Raw genomic sequence first — 8,723 nt, 5'->3', positions numbered from 1 at the left:
TCCAGGGGGCTCTTTTTTGTTAATCCCTGATGGTCAAGTCTTTTATTCACTTATTTATTTTTGGCTGTGCTGGGGTCTCTGTTGCTGCATAGGGGCTTTCTCTAGCTGGGGCTAGCAGGGTCTACGCTATGCTCTTTGTTGAGGCGTGTGGGATTTCTCTTCACAGTGGCCTCTCTTGTTGCAGAACACTGGGGCTCAGTAGCTGTGGTGCATGAGCTTGGTTCCACTTGCCCTGTGCAGTCTTCCTGGAGCAGGGGTCGAATTTGTGTCCCCTGCATTGACAGGCAGAGTCTCAACCACTGGACCACCAGGCAAGTCCACCAATGGACTCTGTCTGCAACAGCTGTTCCCAGCTCCCTCTTTTCCTGTATAAAAGAACATTCTTTTCCTTTATTCTCAGGACTTGGTGCTTCATCAAAGATTTTATGTCCTGAACTGAAGTTCTTTGGTGTTCCCAAATAAACCCGGTTTGCTGCTGTCTTATTGTTTTAAATTAACACAGGCATATTCAGCAGGTGAACATCCCAGTTCTCATAAAGCTGGTCCCACACAACTTGCATCAGAACATATCAGCTGTCTCATGTGTGATGTTCGTTTGGAATTTATAGGGAGAGTCAGATAGCCTCCCTTCTCAGGGTAAACAGAACTTATGTTGGCTTTCATTCATTCACCAGACTGGTATTTCCTTGGGAATAACCTACAATGTTTCTGGATCTTGTATAGCCATCTGTGATTGTTCCATAGTGAGCTACATCAACCGAAACATGCTCTTCCACTTTGCAACCTTCAAAACCAAAGACAATGCCCCTAAATTCTTCTCATGATCCATTCTACTAATGGTTCTACAGTAAGCTGATACACCAATCCACAAAATAAGGCAGATTCTTCATACTATACACTCTTATTTCAATAGTTTATTGATTTTGCCCTCCGCTAATATGGACCATCTAGTCAAGGCTATGGTTTTTCCAGTAGTCATGTATGGATGTGAGAGTTGGACTACAAAGAAAACAGCGCCAAAGAATTGATGCTTTTGAACTGTGGTGTTGGAGAAGACTCTTGTGAGTCCCCTGGACTGCAAGGAGATCCAACCAGTCCATCCTAAAGATCAGTCCTGGGTGTTCATTGGAAGGATTGATGTTGAAGCTGAAACTCCAATGCTTTGGTCACCTCATGTGAAGAGTTGACTCATTGGAAAAGACCCTGATGCTGGGAAGGATTGGGGGCAGGAGGAGAAGGGGATGACAGAGAATGAGATGGCAGGATGGCATCACCGACTCAATGGACATGAGTTTGGGTAAACTCTGGGAATCGGTGATGGACAGGGAAGGCTGGCGTGCTGTGGTTCATAGGGTTGCAAAGAGTCAGACATGACTGAGCGACTGAACTGAACTGAACCGAATGTGGACCACCTCCATGGTGACCAGAGGTATTAGAGTTGCTCTGCTTTCCCACATAATCCTTTCTTTTGGTGAAGCTTTGAGTCTAGAGACTGGAGCTCAGACTGATAGAAATCTGAGCTTGGTTCAGCATCAAGTTCTGACTCAGCACTCTTAATTTCATTTTAGTCTTTACAGATAGTAATAACCAAAGGACTGTGTATTTGACTTTTTTTCTAATTAGTTTGTATTTCCTATGTATCCAGTGGACCAACTCCTCATGAATTATTAACTTTTACTGTTAGTATCAATAACTTATCCCAGCACAGCAGCTGTTCCATACTGTGGGTGCCCATGTGACCACCAGGGATTAAAGTTTCCTCATACCCCATTCTTTCATTTTTCCTCTTCCCAAACCAAATGTGTCACTGAGCAAAGACTGTTTTAGCAAATACCACATTTTCTTTGGACAATGAAAGAACTGATTTAATTCATAATACTTCTGATACAAATGTGTGGGGTTTTTTTTCCTCATCGACAACCAATTCTCTGTTTCTCCAACACCAACTAGGTGTCTTACAATTTAATTTAATTCTGACACTAACCACCTGAGTTAACGTCAGAAACCACAGGTTTAAGGGTTCAGTCCCATAATTCAGACACTAGTCACAAATGGATGGTCAGGGTACCCACACTTCTATCTAAATAGGCTACAAATTGGGAGGTTCCTACAAATACCTCTCCAAGTTTCAATAATTCACTAGAACAACTCACTCAGGAAACCATTTTCTTACTATTACTGGTTTATTACAAAGGATACAACTCAGGAATAGACAAATGGAAGACACACATAGGGCACAGTATGGGGTAAGGGAGGGCAGTTCATGCCCTCTCTAAACATATGGTTCTCCTAGCATCTTGATGTGTTCACCAATCCAGAAGTTCCAATAACTAGAAAGTTTCATTTGAAATACTATTAAATGAAAAAAAAAAGTAGAGCAGAAAATATAAATACATGATGATTAAAAACATAAAAAAATTAAATTTCCGTATGGTTCCTGAGCTTGAACTCTCTCTTCTTGACCCCAGAAGAAGGTATGAAACTGTACCATGAGTCCAGAAAAAGTATTTGGAGAGTTAACTATTTTTTACAACTGTATTCAGATAATGATCATCAAGGATAGAGAAAATCAGCTCAAGTGACTAATGGATTAATGAAGAAATCAAAGAGGAAATAAAAAAGAACCTACAGACAAGTGAAAATGAAAACTTAGCTATCCAAAATCTATATAACATAAAAATAAAAGCAGTTCTAAGGGGAAAGTTTATAGTGATACAAGCTAACCTCAGCAAACAAGAAAAATCTCATACAAACAACCTAACTTTACACCTAAAGGAACTATAAAAAGATCAGAGCAGAAATAAATGAAATGGAGAGGAAAAAAGGATCAGTGAAACTAAGAGTTGGTTCTTTTCTTTGATCTTATTTTTGAGTATGTCAGCAACTGTTTTTATTTTATTAAGCTTTATTTGTTTGGGGCTGCTCCGGGTCTTCTCTATTGCTGTGGGCGGGGGCTACTCTTTGTGGCAGTGTGCAGGCTTCTCATTGCAGCGTCTTCTCCCCTGGAGCATGGGCTCTAGGCACATGTGCTTCAATAGCTGCAGTGTGTGGGCTCAGGAGTTGCGGCTCAAGGGTTCTAGAACTCTGGTTCAGTAGTTGTGGCACATTGGCTTAGTTGTTCCATGGCAAGTGGACTCTTCCTGGGCCAGGGATTGAACCCATGTTTCCTGCATTGACAGGCAGACTCTTTACCACTGAGCTACCAGGGAAGCCCAAGAGCTGGTTCTTTGAGAAGATAAACAAAACTGATAAATCTTTAGCCAGACTCATCAGGAAAGAAACAGAGAAGGCCCAAATTAATAAAACCAGAAATGAAAAATGACAAGTTAAAACCAACACCACAGAAATATAAAGGATCATATTATTAACAAAATTACTATGAACAAGTATACAACAATAAAATGGACAACCTAGAAGAAATGGACAAACTTCTAGAAATGTACAACCTCTTAAGATTGAATCAAGAAGAAATAGAAAATATGGACAGACCAATTACCAGTAATGAAGTTGAATCAGTAATATTAAAACTTCCAACAAACAAAAGTCCAGGACCAGATGGCTTCATAGGTGAATTTTACCAAATGCTTGGAGAAGAGTTAATGTCTATCTTCCTCAAATAATTCCAAACAATTGCAGAGGACGAAATGTTTCTGAACCTAATCAACAAGGCCAGCATCACCCTGATACCAAAACCAGATAAAGATATCACACACAAAAAAGTTAAAGGCCAATACCGCTGATGAACATAGATGAAAAATTCCTCAACAAAATATTAGCAAATTGAATTCAACAATACATTAAAAAAGATCACAGACAATGATTAAGTGGGATTTACCCCAGGGATGTAAGGATAGATCGATATTCACAAGTCAATGTGACACATCATATTAACAAACTGAAGAACAAAAATCATATACTCATCTCAATAGAAACACAAAAATTTTATAAAAAAGCTTTTGATAAATTCATAATTTATTATTTAAATTTATGATTAAAAACTCTCCAGAAAGTGGGTATAGAAGGAACATAACTCAAGATAATAAAGGTGATATATGACAAGCCTACAGCTTAATACCATACTGAACAGTGAAAAGCTGGGACTTCCTTGGTGGTCCAGTGGTTAAGAATCTGCCTGCCAAGGAAAGGGACATGGGTTTGATCCCTGGTCCAGGAAGATCCCATATGCCATGGAGCAACTAAGCCCGTGGGCCACAACTACTGAAGCCTGTCCACGCTAGAGCTCTGCAACAAGAGAAACCGCCACAGTGAGAAGTCCACACTGCAGTTGGAGAGTAGCCCCAACTCACTACAGCTAGGGAAAGCCCATGCACAGCACTGAAGACCCAGAACAGCCAAAAATAAATAAATAAGTAAAATTTAAATGGTGGAAAGCTGAGAGTTCCTCTAAGACCAGGAACAAGACAAAGATGTCCTCTCTCTCCACTTTTATTCAACATAGTGTTGGAACTCCTAGTCATGGAAATCAGACAAGAAAAAGAAAAAAAAGGAATCCAAACTAGAAAAGAATAAGTAAAACTGTCACAGTTTGCAGATGACATGATACTATACATAGAAAATTCTAAAGATGCCATCAAAAAACTAACAGTACTCATCAATGAATTTGGCAAATTTGCAGGATATAAAATTAATATACATAAATCTATTGTGCTTTTAAAAACTAATAGTTTATTTAACTGTTAGAAAGAGAAGTTAAGAAAATAGTCTCATTTAAAATCCCATCAAAAGGGCTTCTCAGGTGGCTCAGTGGTAAAAAATTTGCCTGCCAATGCAGGGGTTTGATCCCTGATTTGGGAAGATTCCCACATGCTTCAGAGCAACTAAGCTTGTAGGTCATAAGTATTGAGCCTGTGCTCTAGAGCCTGGGAGCCACAACTACTGAGCCCACATACTGTAACGACGGAAGCCCCCACGGCCTAGAGCCCATACCCCACGAGAAAAGAAGCCATCGCAATAAGAAACCTGTGCACCTCAACTAGCAAGTAGCCCCTGCCCAGCACAACTAGAGAAAAGCCCAGGCAGAACAAAGACCAAACACAACCAAAACTTAAATAAATAAATTAATTAAATGAAATCTTTAAAAAGTAAAATTGCATCGAAAATAATAAAATACCTAGAAATAAATCTAATTAAGAAGGTAAAAGACCTATAGTTGGAAACTGTAAGATGCTGACAAAAGAAATTAAAGATGACACAAACAGATGGACAGATACACTGTGCTCATGGACTGGAAGAATTATTATTGTTAAAATGACCATACTACCCAAAGCCATCTACAGATGCAATGCAATACTTATCAAAATACCAATGGCACTATTTTTTTACAGAACTGGAACAAATAACTCTATAATTTGTAGGGAAACACAAAAGATCTTGAATAGTCAAAACAGTCTTGAGAAAGAAGAACAAGGCTGGAGGTGTCATGTGCCCTGATCTCAAACTATCCTACAAAGCTGAAGTGATCAAAACAGTATCATACTCTCACAAAAATAAACACGTAGATCAATGAACAGAATATGGATCCAGAAATCAGCCTACATTTGTATTGGCAATTAATCTCTAACAACAGAGGCAAGACTATATGATGGGAAAAAGACAGCCTCATCAATAAATGGTGTTGAAAAAACTTGACAGCTACATGCTGAATACATTCTCACACTATGCACAAAAATAAATTCAAAATGGATTAAAGACTTAAATGTAAGATCTGAGACCATAAAACTCCTAGAAGAAAACATAACCAGTACACTTTTACATGAGTCTTAATAATAGTTTTAATATATATTGCCTCAGGTGAAAAAAAGCAAAAATATATAAATTGGGCTACCCAAAATCACTGCGGATGCTGATTGCAGCCATGAAATTAAAAGACGCTTACTCCTTGGAAGGAAAGTTATGACCAACCTAGATAGTATACTAAAAAGCAGAGACATTACTTTGCCAACCAAGGTCCGTCTAGTCAAGGCTATGGTTTTTCCCATGGTCATGTATGGATGTGAGAGTTGGACTGTGGAGAAAGCTGAGCGCCGAAGAATTGATGCTTTTGAACTGTGGTGCTGGAGAAGACTCCTGAGAGTCCCTTGGACTGCAAGGAGATCCAACCAGTGCATTCTAAAGGAGATCAATCCTGGGTGTTCATTGGAAGGACTGATGCTAAAGCTGAAACTCCAATACTTTGGCCACCTCATGCGACGAGTTGACTCACTGGAAAAAACTCTGATGCTGGGAAAGATTGGGGGCAGGAGGAGAAGGGGACGACAGAGAATGAGATGGCTGGATGGCATCACCGACTCGACGGACATGAGTTTGAGTAAACTCCGGGAGCTGGTGATGGACAGGGAGGCCTGGCATGCTGTGATTCATGGGGTCGCAAAGAGTCGGACACAACTGAGCGACTGAACTGAACTGAAGTGAACATCAAATTAAATTAATTAGCTTTTCACAGTGAAGGAAACTGTCAACAAAATGAAGAGACCACCTATTGAGGGGGAGAAAAATCTTTGCAAACGGTATTTCTTATATGGGGTTAATATCCAAAATATACAAAGAATACATATAACTCAGTGACAAAAATGCAATAAACAGCTCAATTAAAAAGTGAAACACCCTCTCGACAAGATGGTACACCAGCAGTACCAGTGAGCGCACCTCCCACCACCCCACCCAAAGCCCCTGCTGCGGCCTCATCCCCGGCCCCAGCACAGATCCCCCCCGCACAGTCGCTGTCTGGCCCTGCCCTCCCAGGCCCCTTCCCGGGCGGCCACGTGGTCCGGCTGTGCCTCGTCATCTTGGCCTCCATCGTGGACAGCTACGAGCGACGCAGTGAGGGAGCTGCCTGAGTTATCTGGCCCCTGCTGGGATCCATTGACATGCACTCAGTGGAAGTCACCGACTGCCTTTCAGCGCCGCATAGTGAGTCAGGAGATGAGGTGACTGCTGACGGGGAATTTGGTAAGAACATGTATCAGGCGCACAGGAAAAGTCTCTCCAGAGGCGCTCATCCTGGGCTGGGACGCTGCGGCCCACGACATCACGGAGCACTCAGTGCTGGTCCATGAGTCCTGCAGCCCAGAAGCCCCCAACCCCATCCACCTCACGGTGGACACCAGCGTCCAGGCCTCATCAGCACTTTAGTGCGTGTTCATCGGAGAGCCGTGGGGGCGATGGTCACCCTCTGACGGTGCAAGACCCATGTTAGACACTGAAAGCACTGGAGTTGAACTGACCTGTTTCAGCCCCTACCAGGTGGTCGGCCTCTCCAGTGACCTGTGGCAAGTCAGTGGTGCCCCCAGCACTGTGTTGCAGTATGGGGAGGACTTGCTGTCTAGAAAGGTGTCAGCCCACAATATCCTGGGCCATTTCTTGATGAGTCTGGTTAACCAAGTACCCAGAATGGTTCCCGAGGACTTCCAGACCATGCTCAACAGCAACATCAACAACCTGTTGATGGTGACCTATCTGATCAATCTCTCGCAGTCACATTGCCCGCACTGAGGAACCTGTGAATCTGTGAAGGCGGCCCTCCTGCCATACTGGGCCCCAGCCAACCCTGGAACCCAGAATGGAGCAAAGGAGAAATGGTGTCTTTGTGATTTGAGTCACACTGACTCGGTCAACTTTTGTGACTCTAAAGAAACATAGACTACCTTTTGTAAGTGAAAAAAAAACACAAGTGAGCAAATAACCTAAATATTTTCCCAAAGAAGACATACATAGGGCCAACCAGCATATGAAAAGAGGCTCAGCATCGCTAACCATCAAGAAAATGTAAATCAAAACCATATGCAACAAGGACCTACTATATACCATAGGGAACTATATTCAGTGTCTTGTAATAACTTGTATGGAAAAAGAATCTGAAAGAGTATATATTTAAGTTGAAGTACTTTCAGCTTTTCACCATTAAATGTATATGAGCATGTATGTGTGTGTCTGCGTGTACACACGTATCACTATGTTATACACTGGAACACTGTAAATCAACTATACTTCAAAAAAAATCCACAATGAGATAGCACATCGTAGCTGTTAGAATGGCTACTATTTGTTTTTATAAATATAGAATGGCTATTATTAAAAAGACAACAAATACCAAGTGAGGGTGTGGAGAAATGAGAACTCTTTTTTATTGTCAGTTAGTTTTTGTTTATTTATTTTGGCCGTGTTGGGTCTTCGCTGTGGCACATAGGTTCTTCATTGCTGTGCATGCGCTGTCTCTAGTCGCAGTGAGTGGGAGCTGCTCTCTAGCTGGATGCGCAAGTTGCTCGTCGCAGTGAGTTCTCTTGTTGTGGAGCACAGGCTCTAGGGCATGTGGGTTTAGTTGCCCTGCAGTATGTGGGATCTTAGTCCTCAGACTAGAGATCAAAGTTCCCTGCGTTGACAGGTGGATTCTTAACCACTGGCCCATGAGGGAAGTCCTAAGCAATGACAACTCTTATAAACTGTTGATAAACATGTAAATTGTGTAGTCACCGTGGACAATAGTATAGAGGTTCCTCAAAAAGTTAAAAATTGAACCACCAAACGATCCATCAGTTTCACTCCTGGGAATTTATCTGAAGAAAATGAAAACAATAATTAGAAAAGATATGTGCAACCTGTGTTTACTGTACCATTAGTTACAATAGTCAAAATATGGAAGCGACCTGAGTGCCCATCAACAGGTGAATAAGGAAGATATGATATATACACATATACATACACAA

The 8,723-nt window shown here is 41.4% G+C and overlaps 1 pseudogene; it reads left to right on the top strand.

Moving 5' to 3' along the window:
• Positions 1-1,401: 1,401 nt before the first annotated feature.
• LOC129536310 (eukaryotic translation initiation factor 3 subunit F pseudogene) lies at positions 1,402-7,512 on the top strand (annotated as a pseudogene).
• The last annotated feature ends 1,211 nt before the right edge of the window (positions 7,513-8,723 follow it).

This window comes from Moschus berezovskii, chromosome 20, assembly GCF_049115385.1.
Source record: "Moschus berezovskii isolate FMDL1 chromosome 20, NW_MosBer_1.0, whole genome shotgun sequence".
In the NCBI taxonomy this organism is placed as follows: Eukaryota; Metazoa; Chordata; class Mammalia; order Artiodactyla; family Moschidae; genus Moschus; species Moschus berezovskii.
Note: the sequence above shows the minus strand (reverse complement) of the source record. Positions and strands in the feature narration are given on the sequence as shown.